Source organism: Capra hircus, chromosome 1 (assembly GCF_001704415.2).
Source record: "Capra hircus breed San Clemente chromosome 1, ASM170441v1, whole genome shotgun sequence".
Taxonomy (NCBI): domain Eukaryota; kingdom Metazoa; phylum Chordata; class Mammalia; order Artiodactyla; family Bovidae; genus Capra; species Capra hircus.
Genome location: NC_030808.1, coordinates 36,892,405 through 36,910,186, shown reverse-complemented (window position 1 = coordinate 36,910,186; position 17,782 = coordinate 36,892,405).

The window sequence follows — 17,782 nt, the reverse complement described above, 5'->3', positions numbered from 1 at the left end:
GAAGGAACCTACCTCAACATGGTAAAAGCCATATATGATAAGCCTACAGCAAACATTATCCTAAATGGTGAAAAACTGAAAGCATTCCTCCAAGATCAGGAACAAGACAAGGGTGTCCACTTTCACCACTATTATTTGACATAGTTTTGGAAGTCCTAGCTACGGCAATCAGAGAAGAAAAATAAATAAAAGGAATCCAGATTGGAAAAGAAGTAAAGCTCTCACTGTTTGCAGATGACATGATACTGTACATAGAAAACCCTAAAGATAGTATCAGAAAATTACTAGAGCTAATCAGTGAATTTAGCAAAGTTGCAGGATACAAAATCAATACCCCAAAATCACTTGCATTTCTATATACTAACAATGAAAAATCAAAAAGAGAAATTAAGGAATCGATCCCATTCACCATGGCAACAAAAAGAATTAAATATTTAGGAATAAACTTACCTATGGAGACAAAAGAACTGTACACAGAAAATTATGACACTGATGAAAGAAATCAAAGATGACATAAATAGATGGAGAGATAATCCATGTTCCTGGGTAGGAAGAATCAATATTGTGAAAATGACTATACTACCAAACACAATCTACAGATTCAATGTGATCCCTATCAATAGCATTTTTCACAGAACTAGAACAAAAAATTTCACAATTCATATGGAAAGACCCCGAATAGCCAAAGCAGTCTTAAGAAAGAAGAATGGAGCTGGAGGAATCAACCTTCTTGACTTCAGATTATACTGCAAACCTACAGTCATCAAGACAGTATGGTACTGGCACAAAAACAGAAATATAGAACAATGGAACAAGATAGAAAGCCCAGAAATAAACCCATGCACGTATGGGTACCTTATTTTTGACAACACAGGCAAGAATATACAATGGGGCAAATACAGCCTCTTCAATAAATGGTGCTGGGAAAACTGGACAGCCACACGTAAAAGAATGAAATTAGAACACTTCCTAACACCATACACAAAGATAAACTTAAAATGAATTAAAAACCTAAATGTAAGACCAGAAACTACAAAACTCTTAGAGGAAAACATAGGCAGAACACTTGACATAAATCAAAGCAAGATTCTCTATGGCCCACCTCCTAGAGTAACAGAAATAAAAACAAAAGTAAATAAGTGGGACCTAATTGAACTTACAAGCTTTTGCACAGCAAAGTAAAGTATAAGTAAGGTGAAAAGACAACTCTCAGAATGGAAGAAAATAATAGCAAATGAAACAACTGACAAAAGATTAATTTCCAAAATATATAAGCAGCTAATACAACTCAATGCCAGAAAAGCAAACAACCCAATCAAAAAGTGGGAAAAAGACTTACACAGACATTTCTCCAAAGAAGACCTACAGATGGCTAACAAACACATGAAAAGATGCTCAACATAGCTCATTATTAGAAAAATGCAAATCAAAACTATAATGAGATATCACCTCACACAAGTCAGAATGGCCATCATCAAAAAATCTACAAACAATAAATGCTGGAGAGGGTGTGGAGAAAAGGGAACGCTCTTGCACTGTTGGTGGGAATGTAAATTGATACAGCCACTATGGAAGACAGTTTGGAGATTCCCTTACAAACTAGGAATAAAGCCACCATATGACCCAGCAATCCCAGTCCTAGGTATATACCCTGAAGAAATCAAAATTGAAAAAGACACATGTATCCCATTGCTCATTGCAACACTATTTACAATAGCTAGAACATGGAAGCAACCTAGATGTCCATTGACAGATGCAGGGATAAAGAAGTTGTGATACACATACACAGTGAAATATTCAGTTCAGTTCAGTTCAGTCACTCAGTCATGTCCGACTCTTCACAACCTCATGAATTGCAGCACGCCAGGCCTCCCTGTCCATCACCAACTCCCGGAGTTCACTCAGACTCACGTCCATTGAGTCAGTGATGCCATCCAGCCATCTCATCCTCTGTCGTCCTCTTCTCCTCCTGCCCCCAATCCCTCCCAGCATCAGCCATAAAAAGGAATGTGTTTGAGTCAGTTCTAATGAGGTAGATGAACCTAGAACCTATTACACAGAGTGAAGTGAATCAGAAAGAGAAAGATAAATGTCATATTCTAACACATATACACAGAATCTAGAAAAATGATACTGAAGAATTTATTTACAGGGCAGCAATGGAGAAATAGACATAGGGAATAGACTTATGGACATGGGGTGTGGGGAAGACAGGGTGAGATGTACGGAAAGAGTAACATGGAAACATATTACCATATGTAAAATAGATAACCAACATGAATTTGCTGTTTGGCTCAGGAAACTCAAACAGGGGCTCTGTATCAATCTAGAGGGGTAGGATGGGGCAGGAGATGGGAGGGAGGTTCAAAAGAGGATATATGTATACCTATGGCTGATTCATGTTGAGGTTTGACAGAAAACAACAAAATTCTGTAAAGCAATCATCCTTCAATACAAAAATAAAAAGAGCAACAACAACAACAAAACGCTAAGATCATGGCATCTGGTCCCATCACTTCATGGCAAAGAGATGGGGAAATAATGGAAACAATGAGACACTTTACTTTTTTGGGCTCCAAAATCACTGCAGATGGTGACTGCAGCCATGAAAAGACACTTGCTCCTTGGAAGAAAAGCTATGACCAACCTAGACAGCATATTAAAAAGCAGAGACATTACTTTGCCAATAAAGGTCCATCTAGTAAAAGCTATGGTTTTTCCAGTGGTCATGTATGGATGTGAGAGTTGGACTGTGAAGAAAGCTGAGTGCCAAAGAATTGATGCTTTTGAACTGTAGTGTTGGAGAAGACTCTTGAGAATCCCTTGAACTGCAAGATCAAATGAGTCAATGCTAAAGGATATTAGTCCTGAATATTCATTGGAAGGGTTGATGCTGAAGCTGAAACTTCAATATTTTGGCTCCCTGATGCAAAGAACTGATTCATTGGAGAAAACCCTGATGCTGGAAAAGATTGAAGGCAGGAGGAGAAGGGGACAACAGAGCATGAGATATTTGTATGGCATCACCAGCTTGACGGACATTGATTTGAGCAAGTTTCGGGAGTTGGTGATGGACAGGGAAGCTTGGTGTGCTGCAGTCCATGGGGTTGCAAAGAGCTGGACATGACTGAGTGACTGAACTGAACTTATTGTTCAAGGTATTGGGATGGTTTGAAGAGAAGATTGGCAGCAATCAGAAATCCCAGGTTGGAGTTCTGCCTAGGATTGTGGATTACATTCTCCTATTCATCTTCCTCTCTTCCATCTTTGAGCTCTAGGAAGAAGCTCTGGGACCTTGAGATCCAGATGAAACATTGGTAGCACGTTGCTGGTAGTGCTGGTAGATAGATGAGAAGCCTGCTGTGTGATGATGGGGAGCAGTCGGGCTCTTACCTTCAAGCATAGGGCAGGAGCTACATGAACAGAATAGATGGTCTCCAGATTTTTTTTTGCCATTTTGTTTGAGTGAACTGATAAATTCTCATTAGGCTTGGCTCACAGTAAATCTTAAACTTATTTTGGTTGAATAGCTTAGGTAAATATTAATCCTGATAAGTGCTGATCTGGAACAAAAATGTAATATTTGAGGTAATGGTATTAAGGTATCTTCTGCATATTGAATGACTCTATTATCCGTGTGAAATGAAAGGGTTTGACCTATAGAAGTCAATTTGCATCCTATTTTAATCCTATTTTTATCTTCCTAGGCAGGGGGAGAGAAAATTCCCAACTGGTTTCTGTATGTGTGTGTGTATATAATATTGAGAAGTCAGCATTATTATTCGCAAATCAAAATTATTGTCTCTCTACCGATAGACATTAATTTTTTGAGATACAAAACAATCAGGAATGGGAAGAGCAAATTTCATAATGGCTACAAAATAGAGAAATTGCTAAACATTGATTTGAGCAAGCTCAAATTGCTAAACAACTCCCCCCCAAAATCAAGGAAAAACATGTTTTTCCTTTTACTGGTGAATAAATACAGTAGATTAGGAACTTATGTATGTTTCACATAGTCTAGTTAAATATATATATTTTATCTCAGTAAATTTATACTTGAAGTTATAAAAATGAGCCTGAAAGTCTTTGGTTTCCTTTTGGTTCTAAATTTCAACGTGGCTTTTGAAGGAATATCTGTCTTCCCCATTAAGTTGTAATGCCATTTCCTCTCAGAGGATCTAACATCATCTTCTTCACATTGCCTAACTGATGTCAGTTGAATTTGATCTTTTAACAGTGACCCACTCTGTAACAGTGTTTCAGCCCTAAAACTTTTATTTCATGAAAAGTTCTCATGCCTCAGTTTGAGCATTTTTTGTCTTAAATTTGTAAGGCAATTAGATCATCTTATAGACCTGTCAATGTTCTGCTGTTAATAATTTTCCCTTAACAGTGACTTCAAGGAGTTCCTGAAGGAATCTTCTTCACTGAGCCTTATAGATTCCTTAGGTATGGGGTATAACCTATTCTTTTTATTGAATAGAGCTCCTTACCATTGCTTTATGGCCCATACTTTATTTTTTATGGACTTTGTTGACCTCTCACATATTTTAAATTTAAGGTAAATTATGAAATGATTAATCCTGTGATTTATCATGTGAAAGTGAAAGTCACCCAGTCATGTCTGACTCTTTGCAACTCCATGGACTGTCCATGGAATTTTCTAGGCCAGAATACTGAAGTGGGTAGCCTTTCCCTTCTCCAGGGGATCTTCCCAACCTAGGGATTGAACCCAGGTCTCCCGCATTGTAGGTGGATTCTTTACCAACTGAGCTATCAAGGATTTAGCATAGAAGGTAAGAAAAAAAAAGATACAATGGTCATATTTTCTCCAATATATATTTTAGCCTTCGATTAAATCAAGGATGATGTCTACAGAGGACCCATTGTAGATAATATGCATACAAATAAAGATCTTTGGTGTGACTAGCCAAAAAATGAATTCCTTCTTTGAAATGTTCTATTTACAGTATCTTAATCTGAGATACAACTCTGCCTACAATGTGGGAGACCCAGGGTTCAATCCCTGGGTCAGGAACATCTCCTGGAGAAGGAAATGGCAATCCACTCCAGAATTCTTGCCTGGAAAATCCCATGGATGGAGGAACCTGGCTACAGTCCATGGGGTCGCAAAGAATTGGACACGACTTCCAACTTGTTCTAGACAATTTTTATACCTGACACAAAGAATAGACAAAGGGCCTTTTCTGCCTAAGCCACCATTACTTCTCTGTCATTTTCTTCTGCTTCTCATCCCTTTATTTTCTCCATGCCCACTCATCCTCCTCTTTGTTCTTCCTCAAACAGTCAAGCATACTCCTTATTCAAGGACTTGACACTTACTGCTCCATCTCCCTGAGATGCTGCTCCATCTCCCTGAGATGCTGCTCCTTCAGATATTGGTAGAGTTAAGCTCTTTTGTGCTTTCAGGTTTTTTTTTGGTCAAAATTTACCTCCAGTGAGCCACTTAAGTCAATGTTTAAAAATTCAAACTCCTATCTGTACATTTCATTTTTTGTCTTCCTACTTTATCTCCTCAGCACTGATTACAATCTGGTACATCACATATACTATTTATTTCCTGTCTTCCACTCCACAATTTAAGCCCCATGAGGGCAAGACATTTTTTTCACTGTCATATCCTCAGTGCGTAGCAGAGCTTGGCACCTCTAGGTATTCCAACTATTTGTTGATTTAATGATTGAAAGAAAAAATAACTCTATGATGTCTGGTCATATGGCTAAATTTTTCCTTCTTCAAATGTAATCTGTGCTTAATATAAATCTCTCCTTCTGTGTGTAAATCTAAATTAAGGATTGTGGAATTAGTGTTAGTTTAAAGCTGCTATGATATTTAAAATCATCACTGTAAATAAAGGGTCAATGTACATACCTTTTGTAAGACTGTTGGATAAGTAAATTTAATTTTTTGTCATATGACTGTCTTTAGTTTTATTTCAAAGCACAAGTAAATAAATCAGCAGAAAAAATATTTAGATAGGTGGTATACAGTGACACGATAGGGAAATAGATTTGATGACTTAAAATAAACTTGTTTCAAGCAAATTATAATTGCTGCCCAGGAGAGAAAAGCAAAAACCAAGAGATTGTTTCTGCTTCTATTTGGCGGGAATAGTGTACGCATAATGCACTTGACGGGAAATAATGACAAAAGAGAACTAGAACTATTCACAGCTAAGTGACAGGGAGGCCTGGCGCACTGCAGTCCATGGAGTCACAAAGAGTCAGACACAACCGAGCGGCTGAGCTGAACTGAACTGAACAGCTAAATATTTATAATTTCACAACTGGGTACAAATCAAATGAGTCTGCCTAAAATGGAGGAAAGTCATAAAATTCTTCAAAAGCAGTTCTTGGAGAAAAAAACAAGAGCTAACTTGTTTTAGAAGAGCCTGATCTTTGTGCCCGGCACAATGCTTAGGACTTTGCTCACATTGAAATGCTAAGTCCTCCAGCAATGTTATAAGTGGGTCCTATTTATTTTCTCCACTTTGTGGATGAGAAAATGGAAGAGCGGTTGTGCAGCTTGCCTAGGTGTACAGAGCTGCTAAATGGTAGCACAGAGATTCTGCATTGTATGTTCTTCTTAGTTAAACAATACAGTGTTGAACATGGAGACCACAACTTGGATGCAAGCCTAACAGCCATTTTTGGCTGTTTAAGTTCAACTCTAAGGGGGCAGACATCTTAAAAGGGTATCCCATAGGATTAAATTACCAACTGATAGCAATAGTGAATGTATTTCATAGCAACTTTTTAACCCATTTTCCCCTAGCTATTCAAAAATTAAAAAATGAAAATCAAGTTAAGTACAGAGACTGACTTGAGTTTAATATCAGTTCTTTTGTTTAACTTCTGAAGTCAAAGTTGACTAGATTCAATATTTGAAAGAGTCAGCTTACAGACTCGACATCTGAAAAAGAAAGAAGCCAGGAGAGAGAGCTAATTAACCTTGTTGATTCGTAGATGGAGAATTCCCTTACCCCCTGGTGATAAGCCTGTTTGTCTCCTTGACAGTGAAATGTTGCATCCTACAGATACAAAGAAAGGGAGACATAAAGCAGTAGAGCAAATGCTAAGTTAAAAAAAAAAGATATGGAGTCTGGCAGAGATGATGGAGATTTGTAAATGTACAGACAGAAGGAAAAGTCAAGAAAAGCTATCCTTTGGCTGTTGTCATTCTTTCTATCATGACTAGCCATTCCTTTTGTTGGAGGAAAAGTCTTTCCAGATTCTTCTTTACTTCCATCCTCATTAGCAGTTCTCTGACCCAGGTCTGCCTAAGAGATGTTTTCAAACAGATTTGATCATGCTCACCAGTTCTGCTGACTCAAATGCTATTAAAGAACCTATGATTTCTTTTTTAAACTCTGGAAAACAGATATATATATATATTATAAACCAATAACTTTTTCCTTCTTTTCTCTCCTTTTTTTAAGCTTCCCTGACTACTCTTAAAACTATACTGTAAAAGTTTTCCTTTATTATTGTGTTGTTAGTCATAGCCTTTGTGGATTTTATATTTTGTGATAGTAATTTAATCTGTTATAGCACAAGCAGGTTCAGCTTGTTTACTTCAGTGACCTACTATGCTGGAGTGGTTAAAAAACCACCCAAATTCCCTTATGAGAGTTTTAAGCCAAATTCTCTCTGTCCAGATGGTTCCTGCTACTAGGCCAGGAAAATGTAGAGCCTCTCTATTTCCTGCTGATTTGTTTACAGTGGCCCTTGATTGCTATTAACCATCCCCAGCTGTACCAGTCACCTAGCCCTGTCTCCCTTCCATCTCTTCCATCCTCATTAATCCCTTGGGGTTGGTTCCTGCTTTTCTGAAGTCTGATCCTTCCTCACTTCTTCACAAAAGAAACAAAACTTTAATTTCAAGAACTTTCTAGGAAACAACTGGAAAAATAAAGAATTAATTCTGTCCATAAAGGCAAATATGGCAATGTTGACATTTGAACAATTCTAGGAAAGAATTTTTTGACTTTATGTTTTAACTTTGCACTCCTGCAACCATATACATGCTCATTTTCACTTAGTTTTTAAGTAAATAATGAATCCTGGAGCATCTAAAAATATAAAAACTCATGCATGCACATGTCTCTATCTGTGTCAGATTGTTTCTTGGAGATATTTTAGATACAGCGTTGTCCAATCTTGAGAGTTTTTCATTACTCAAAGCTCATTCTTGATATCATTTCCCATTACTTCTTTTTAAAAATTGTATTTATTTTTTTTATTGAAGGAAAATTGCTTTACAGAATTTTTTTGTTTTATGTCAAACCTCAACATGAATCAGCTATAGGTATACATGTATTCCCTCCCTTTTGAAACTCCATCCCATCTTTGTCCCCACTTCACCCCTCCAGGTTGATACAGGGCCCCTGATTGAGTTTTCTGAGCCTTTCAGCAAATTCCTATTGGCTATGTATTTTACATATGGTAATGTAAGTCTATGCCCCAACCAGTTATGCTGAAGAAGCTGAAGTTGAATGGTTCTATGAAGATCTACAAGACCTTTTAGAACTAACACCCAAAAAAGAAGTCCTTTTCATTATAGAGGACTGGAATACAAAAGTAGGAAGTCAAGAAACACCTGGAATAACAAGCAAATTTGGCCTTCAAGTACAGAATGAAGCAGAGCAAAGGCTAATAGCGTTGTGCCAAGAGAATGCACTGGTGATAGCAAACACCCTCTTCCAACAACACAAGAGAAGATTCTACACATGGACATCACCAGATGGTCAACACCAAAATCAGATTGATTATGTTCTTTGCAGCCAAACATAGAGAAGCTCTATACAATCAACAAAAACAAGACCAGGAGCTGACTGTGGCTCAGATCATGAACTCCTTATTAACAAATTCAGACTTAAATTGAACAAAGTAAGGAAAACCATTAGACCATTCAGGTATGACCTAAATAAAATCCTTTATGATTATATAGTGGAAGTGAGAAATACATTTAAGGGACTAGATCTGATAGACAGAGTACCTGATGAACTATGGACAGAGGTTCATGACATTGTACAGGAGACAGGGATCAAGACCATCCCCATGGAAAAGAAATGCAAAAAAGCAAAATGGCTATCTGAGGAGGCCTTACAAATAGCTGTGAAAAGAAGAGAAGCAAAAAGCAAAGGAGAAAAGGAAAGATATAAGCATCTAAATGCAGAGTTCCAAAGACTAGCAAGGAGAGATAAGAAAGCCTTCCTCAGTGATCCATGCAAAGAAATAGAGGAAAACAGTAGAATGGGAAAGACTAGAGATCTCTTCAAGAAAATGAGGCATACCAAGGGAACATTTCATGCAAAGATGGGCACAATAAAAGACAGAAATGATAGGGACCTAACAGAAGCAGATGATATTAAGAAGAGATGACAAGAATACACAGAAGAACTGTACAAAAAAGATCTTCATGATCATGATCACTCACCTAGAGCCAGACATCCTTGAATGTGAAGTCAAGTGGGCCTTAGGAAGCATCACTACGAACAAAGCTAGTGGAGGTGATGGAATTCCAGTTGAGCTATTTCAAATCCTGGAAGATGATGCTGTGAAAGTGCTGCACTCAATATGCCAGCAAATTTGGAAAACTCAGCAGTGGCCACAGGACTGGAAAAGGTCGGTTTTCATTCCAATCCCAAAGAAAGGTAATGCCAAAGAATGCTCAAACTACCGCACAATTGCACTCATCTCACACGCTAGTAAAGTAATGCTCAAAATTCTCCAAGCCAGGCTTCATCAATACATGAACCATGAAATTCCAGATGTTCAAGCTGGTTTTAGAAAAGGCAGAGGAACCAGAGATCAAATTGCCAACATCCACTGGATCATCAAAAAAACAAGAGAATTCCAGGAAAAAATCTATTTCTTCTTTATTGACTATGCCAATGCCTTTGACTGTGTGGATCACAATAAACTGTGGAAAATTCTGAAAGAGATGGGAATACCAAACCATCTGACCTGACTCTTGAGAAACCTGTATGCACGTCAGGAAGCAACAGTTAGAACTGGACAGGGAACAACAGACGGGTTCCAAATAGGAAAAGGAGTACGTCAAGGCTACATCTTGTCACCCTGCTTATTTAACTTCTATGCAGAGTACATCATGAGAAACGCTGGGCTGGAAGAAGCACAAGCTGGAATTAAGACTGCTGGGAGAAATATCAATAACCTCAGATATGCAGATGACACCACCCTTATGGCAGAAAGTGAAGAAGAACTAAAGAGCCTCTTGATGAAAGTGAAAGAGGAGAGTGAAAAAGTTGGCTTAAAGCTCAACATTCAGAAAACTAATATCATGGCCTCCAAGTCCATCACTTCATGGGAAATAGATGGGGAAACAGGGGAAACAGTGGCTGACTTTACTTTTTGCCATGAAATTAAAGGAAGCTTACTCCTTGGAAGAAAAGTTATGACCAACCTAGACAGCATATTCAAAAGCAGAGACATTACTTTGTTAACAAATGTCTGTCTAGTCAAGACTGTGGTTTTTCCAGTGGTCATGTATGGATGTGAGAGTTGGACTATAAACAAAGCTGAGCACTGAAGAATTGGTGCTTTTGAACTATGGTGTTGGAGAAGACTCTTTAGAGTCTCTGGGACTACAAGGACATCCAACCATTCTATCCTAAGGGAGATCAGTCCTGGGTTTTCATTGGAAGGACTGGTGTTGAAGCTGAAAATCCAATACTTTGGCCACCTCATGTGAAGAGCTGACTCATTTGAAAAGACCTTGATGCTGGGAAAGATTGAAGGCAGGAGCAGAAGGGGACGACAGAGGATGAGATGATTGGATGGTATCACTGACTCAATGGACATGGGTTTGGGTGGACTCTGGGAGTTGGTGATGGACAGGGAGGCCTGGCATGCTGCAGTTATGTGGTCGTAAATAGTTGGACACGACTGAGTGACTGAATTGAACTGAACTGAATTGAATGTAAGTTTCCATGCTACTCTTTCCATACATCTCTCCCTCTCCTCGTCTCTCCACATGGAGTTACTTCTTTATAGATGATATTTTAGGTTGCGCAAGATATAAACAAAAATATCATCACTGTCAGAGTGTTAACTTATCTCCACTATGTTCATGAATGTAATATTTCTGTAGCCTCTCTTTGAAATAGGTGGAATGCTCTGTAAAGAAAAAAAAAAAAAGGAATGGAGATCAACTCAACTTTCATTCTTTGAGTTTCCAATTAGAGCTTGAAGCAGATATGACTTCATGAATTAAAGTGATTTAAAATGTCTTTTGCCTTTGGTATTACTCCAGCACCACCGACTTAATGGACATGAATTTGTCCAAACTCCAGGAAATAGTGAAGGACAGGGAATCCTGGTGTGCTGCAGTCCATGGGGTTGAAAAGAATCAGACACGACTTAGCAACTGAACAACCTTACTCTATTTCCTCTTTTACTGTCCTTTGCTCTCTTTCTGTCTTACATATTAAATTACAAGTTCGTTTTAAGAAGTCTTTGCCTCTTTGTCTTCTAGCAGGGCAGTTGATCACAAAAGCTAACATTCATGGCATATATTCTTACTGCTAGGTGCTCACCATATATTTCACATGAACTGTTCTTTTATTTCTCCCAAAATTTTTTGAGATAAATTTTGAAATCATTCCCATTCACAGAGGGAGAGATGGAGAGTTACAGAGGTTGTGTATAAATGTCATATAGGCAGTTCTTCCTTAAGAAGCATTTGAACAAACTCAACATCCAAGTATGTTTCTCCTGAAGTTAAAATGACTATGAAAGAAGAATTTGCTTTAGGGGAAAGAATTTGAGGACTGGGACCAAGGGGCTCACTGTTAAATCACAGCAGCAGAAATGCTCTGAACCCCCCTGTCAGGAACAGCTATGGGGGGCTGCTAGGATTAAAGTGAAAATTGCTCAGTCATGTCTGACTCTTGCGACCCCTCCTGGAATTCTCTAGGCCAGAATACTGAAGTGGGTAGCCTTTCCCTTCTCCAGAGGATCTTCCCAACCTAAGAATCAATCCCAGGTCTCCCACTATTGCAGGTGGATTCTGTACCAGCTGAGCCACAAGGGAAGCTAGGATGAAGTTGATCCAATAACCTTACCTCCATTGCTTTCTGAGGAAGGAAGTGCATTGTTTTTGTTTTCCTCACTGGATGGTAGAAAGAAATCACCATAAAACAGGACAAAATAATATACATTTCTTTTAAAAAATAAAAAGATTTAAGAGCTCTCTGATAGGCATGAAAAGTGAAAGTGAAAGTCGCTCAGTGTCCAAATCTCTGCTACCCCATGGACTATATATAAGATGCCATAAATTAACATTTATTAATAAAAATTTTCATAATTTATCCTATTATTTTAGAATCTGTGGGCAATTTTTCTGGTATTTTCTAATCATAGTTTTAGTTAGTTTTTAACTACATATAGGAAAATTCAGACATTTGATAAATTGCATGTTAGATCATAAATCATCTGGGGACTCATTTTGCCAGCTGAACCTTTCTTATTTTTTTAGGCTTTTGATTCTTTTGCTAATCTTAATAATGTCTCTGTTTAAAAATAACCACCATCAGATAGTGTGTATTTAGGGCTGTGACCAATGAAGCTGGAATGCCTTCCACCGTCTGTCTAGGAGGGAGGTTTTGCTTGTGGGAACACAGGTTTGCTGAATGAATTCCGCTGGTACAAATACACTGTTCAAGGCAGCACATTACACTGTGCTTTAAGTGAACAGATACATTCCAAAATCAAATGAGGACTTGGGGAATTGCCCACATTTAACCAAACAACCAGCTGTGCAAATGTTAAAATGCAATTGATCCACTATAGTATTTGAGAATCATGGAGGGTCATTTAGTTCAATACTCCGATGGTTACCCAGCAGGGCTGGAAGCTTTGCAGGTCCAGCCATGACTGATAATAATCATTACTGAAGATGATCAAAAAGGTTGACTGGACCTCTTTTACCCTATTACCACTCCATTTATGCGTACCTCACCTCAATTTCCAGATCCCGGAAATTTCTCCCCTAAAATCTGGCTGAAGAGAAGGGTTGTGTTGGGTTTTTTTTTCTGTTACATTTTCCCTTCTTCGTTTGATTTCTAACTGCTATATGGAAATGACAAAATCCAACAGACAGACAGTGGAAAATCAGAGTTTGTATCACAAACAAAAAGTGAGAATATTAGTCAAAAATATTTGTTTTCTGTTGTCTCTTGCTTGTTTCCTGTTAGTCTCTCCCTCCTGCTCTAGTCAAATTTTCTTTATGATTTTCAGCTCATGAAGTCTATATTCACTTTTTTTCTGTATGGAAATGAAGCTTTTACATGAATCTTAGATTTCATTTTGTTCTATTTCCTTTGGTTTTCTCATGTATTGGCTCTATTTTTTCACTCAGCTGTATTTTAATGAATTATTCCTGGTGACTGAAGTATTCTTCTGAGATACATATATGTATATATATACATATTATTTTTTGCCATTATATAAATAATCAATTAATTTGTTAGGAGAGTTATGCATTCCATAAAATTATAACAGCCTATTTTCAGACCAATTAGAATAAGATTGTTGTAAAATGTGGTTGAATTGAGAGTTGAATCCTTTGCTTTTTAGATAAGGGCTCTTATAACAACCAAAAAAGCATTTCCTTTTGGCTACACATAGCATTTTAGTGCTTTGGAACATGCTTAAAAAATGTAATTTTGGTTCAAATAAAAATAAAGTATTTATTATTTGAAAGAATAGCTTAGGGCTGAATTTTCACATTTTCTGCTGAGATGCAAGCCAAAAGGAGTCAATTAAAATTATTCTTTTGCTTAGATAAATAGCAGTTACAACAAAAAGCATTGAAAAATAACACTTCAGCAGAGCCCAGAGATATGGAAAGCAGTGTTAGTGTGTAAGAAAGCTCTAGGAACCGAAAGATACCATCAAGTGGACAGAAATTGTTTTCTTTGTATTTGCTTTAGTGGAGTAAGACACTTCTCCAAGAGGCAGAGAAAATGGTTTTCATGCTCTCTCTCTCTCCTAACTATTAAATCATGAGATTCCATTTCCATCATTAAGTCATTTCTTTGCAGGTGATGTCTCTAGTCCTTTTCCACTCTAAGGTTCTATGAATTCTAGAAGTATTGACTTAGAGATTGTTTCATAAATCATGAATGCAAACCAACCGATCCAATCACAGATTTTAATGTTATCAGACGTAGGAGTGACCCTCCGATTTTCATCACCATAACCTGAATTCCTGAACCAAACAAATAATCTCATCTGATGTTATCGAAAAAAGGTTGCACTTGAGTAATGAAATTCCAATGCAACTTGAACTCTGAATTTCACAGGCAAAAATTTAAGTTTAACCTTATTTTGTTTCATGGACTTAGACTTTCAAAAGATAGCCTCTCTTAGATGATTTGTGTGGAGTACAAGGACTCAGCTGGTAAAGAATCCACCTGCAATGTAGGAGACCCCAGTTCGAATCCTGGGTTGAGAAGATCCTCTGGAGAAGGGATAGGTTACCCACTCCAGTATTCTTGGGCTTCCCTGGTGTCTCGGCTGGTAAAGAACCTGCTTGCAATGTGGGAGACCTGGGTTCAATCCCTGGGTTGGGACGAGCCCCTGGAGAAGAGAACAGCTATGCACTCCAGTATTCAGGCCTGGAGAATTCCATGGACTATATAGTCCATAGGGTCACAAAGAGTTGGACACAGCTGAGTGACTTTCAAAAAGACTAACAGGCCCACTGTATTTTAAAGACTTTGAAGTATTTCTGTGTATCTCTCATTGCTAAGAAGTATAGGACCTTTCAGGATGCATATTTACAGTAACTTTCATTTCTTAGAAAATTAAGTAATCATAAAATACTGAAAACAGAAATATTTCAAAGTAATTGCATTGTCTATAAGATTCTGTTCTGTAATTAAGGGACTGGGAGGGGAATGATAGTTACTCTTTTCTCATCCTTTCTGTGTTCCATTTTAATACTACATGGCATAAATTCATTTTTAAAAATGTAATAAAATATAAATAGAGCAGAAAAAATCCAACCTCTACTCCTTCATAAAAGGATAGTTTAATTTAAAATTGCAGTCACTAGAATGATGTTTAGTACCCAAGGTCAAGTTTCAGGCCTTCCTTTGCCTCCTTTTTTGTGTAGGAAGAAATGCTTTTTATATTGAAATTATTGTTCTGTTTTTCACAATATCTGTCATGGATGACCGTCACTTACACAATACCAGTAAATGTTTGGATGAGGCTGATTGAATTAAATTGCCCTTGGGTTAGTGCTGGGTAGATGAAGAATAATTATGCTCACAAGCCAAGCTACTTTTGTTCTGTCATTTTGAGAAAAGATGGGCCAACTTTCCTGAAGCTGTGATCTAATAGTGGGCCAGATTCTAAGTAGGGACCTTTGAGTAGTTTAATTTATGTTGTTAACCTCAAGTAAAGCTGATTGTTATTTAAATATGGTATTCTTTCTTGGAAATCAAGATTTTTCGTGCTTGCCTTCTAATACCTACCTTGCTTCTAATAACTTCTAATACCTAACTCACTTCTAATAACTTTGGCTCAATCCTCCAACTAAAAAGTTAACAGACGTATATACAAGTTTCTGTATTTTAGAAACTTATTTAGAGTTAGAACAAGATCAAACATAAAGGAAGACAAAACTGGGCAGTGATTGGAGTTAGAAAGGAAGTTGGCATAAAGAGGGAGAATGAGTCTGGTTTGGAGTCACCATGCAAGAAAAGTAGGAGAAAGAAGTATCAGAAAACATTTCAAGGCCAGGTATGTATAACGTGGACTATAATAGATGGAGCAGCAAAACACATCCATGTCTTCAAATTATTGAAAAAAAATGAAGGCTGAAATCAGGAAGACAAGCCTAAAACATTAGAAAATAGTTTCATTAGAATATATGAAGCCACATGCCTTTAACAGAGTAAATGAAAACAAGACTTATTGCTAAAACCAGTTATAAGTAGCAAAATATTCATCTTTTCATGACTAAATGTAATTAGATTTGCATTATAAATAGGATAGCATTTATTACAGGAAAGTGCAAGACATTTGTGCAAACTGCATTCAAGGCTTACATTATTGAGAAAGCAAAATTATGCAAGAAATAATAATTAGCTATGCTAGAATAAAAAGCCCTTTTTATCTAGTTACTACCCACTTTAGATATTAATATGATCCAAACTAGTCTACACTGCTTTCTAAGAGTTTATTTAAGAAGTATAGCATGCTGCAATTCATGGGGTCTCAAAGAGTCGGACAAGACTGAACGACTGAACTGAACTGAACTGGTGGCTGCAACTTAGCGTTTTTCTTTATTTTTGGCTGGGTAGCATTTGTGTTTATCTTATTTCCAGTTACCTGCTTTTGTTGGTGAAATGTCTATAATGATTGGAATTGGTACCCATTCTAAACTGGGGAGAATTTTCATTTTACTTTTGGTATTTGCCAACCTTTTATTTTAAAGCAAAGCTCTACTTTTCACCTGGAGCCACCCTGAGGAAAATGGGAATTTAGTATAATGAAGTACGCTATTTATTTATTTGCAATTACTATTCTCTCAATTATACATTTTTCACAGTCAACTGCTTCGCTAAATTAATTCCTTTTGTTCCTTCAAATTGTATTCCCTTTAAACATGTTCCCCGTGGTAAGGAAAGCTGCACGTAAGAAATATGGTCTATGATGTCAATATGAAGGCTTTATTTTATTTTATTATTCTGTTATGCATATTAAAACAAATACATTATTCCCAGCACTGTTATTGTTTTGTCAGTCAGATTCTTTAATACTACAAGAAAGAGGCACACAGGAATTGCCTTGGCACAGGGAGCTCATTAAGTTTATATAGAAATAGTAGGTTGAAAGTTTTTCTAAGATTAACATGTACTACTCTTGGAGAACTGAAACCGTAACTCAGTATTATCTAGGATCTAATAGGAACGTGAGATACTTTTTCACTTACCGTTTATGTTTCTAAATATATGGGGATTTGATTGGCTTAGGTTATCATCTTTCAATTTGGGTATAGTTTCACAATGGAGCCCTTCAGAGGTGGTTGGCCTCACTTTTGACCTGCTCAAGTGTAGTTTCAGAATGAAACTATAGGGTTTATTTTCCGAATGAAGTCTATTTGGTATAGTTTCAGAACGGAGCCCTTTAGAGGTGGTAGGCCTCACTTTGAACCTGCTCCAGCTTGGTTGTCTTTAACTAGCACACTGATTACTGCTGAAGTCAGTGTTGCCAAAGGACTAGATTGGTTTCACCCCATGTACCTTTGAAAGCATCATATATAGGAAAGGACTGGTTCTGGCCACTTTTCTTAGGAGGACATTGTGGGCTTGGCAGTCATCTGAGGTTATACAAATCTCCCTCCATCATGTCCCGTAAAAGTACCACTTTGTTAGATAAAGGTTATTTTTCTCATTTAAATTAGTTGATTTTATTAAATTAGTTATTTCTTTATTTTGATTAGAAAATGTGGTAGGAATGAGAGGATTCAGGAAAAATTATTCTATGTTAAAGTACTAAAATCTAAATATCCTCATATCAAGAGACTAGTTGCTAGCTTCATAGTTTTCTTCCTTGAAATCACACATATTAAATTTGAAAGTATTGCAGCCATGAAATTAAAAGACGCTTACTCCTTGGAAGAAAAGTTATGAGCAACCTAGATAGCATATTCAAAAGCAGAGACATTACTTTGCCGACTAAGGTCCGTCTAGTCAAGGCTATGGTTTTTCCTGTCCTGT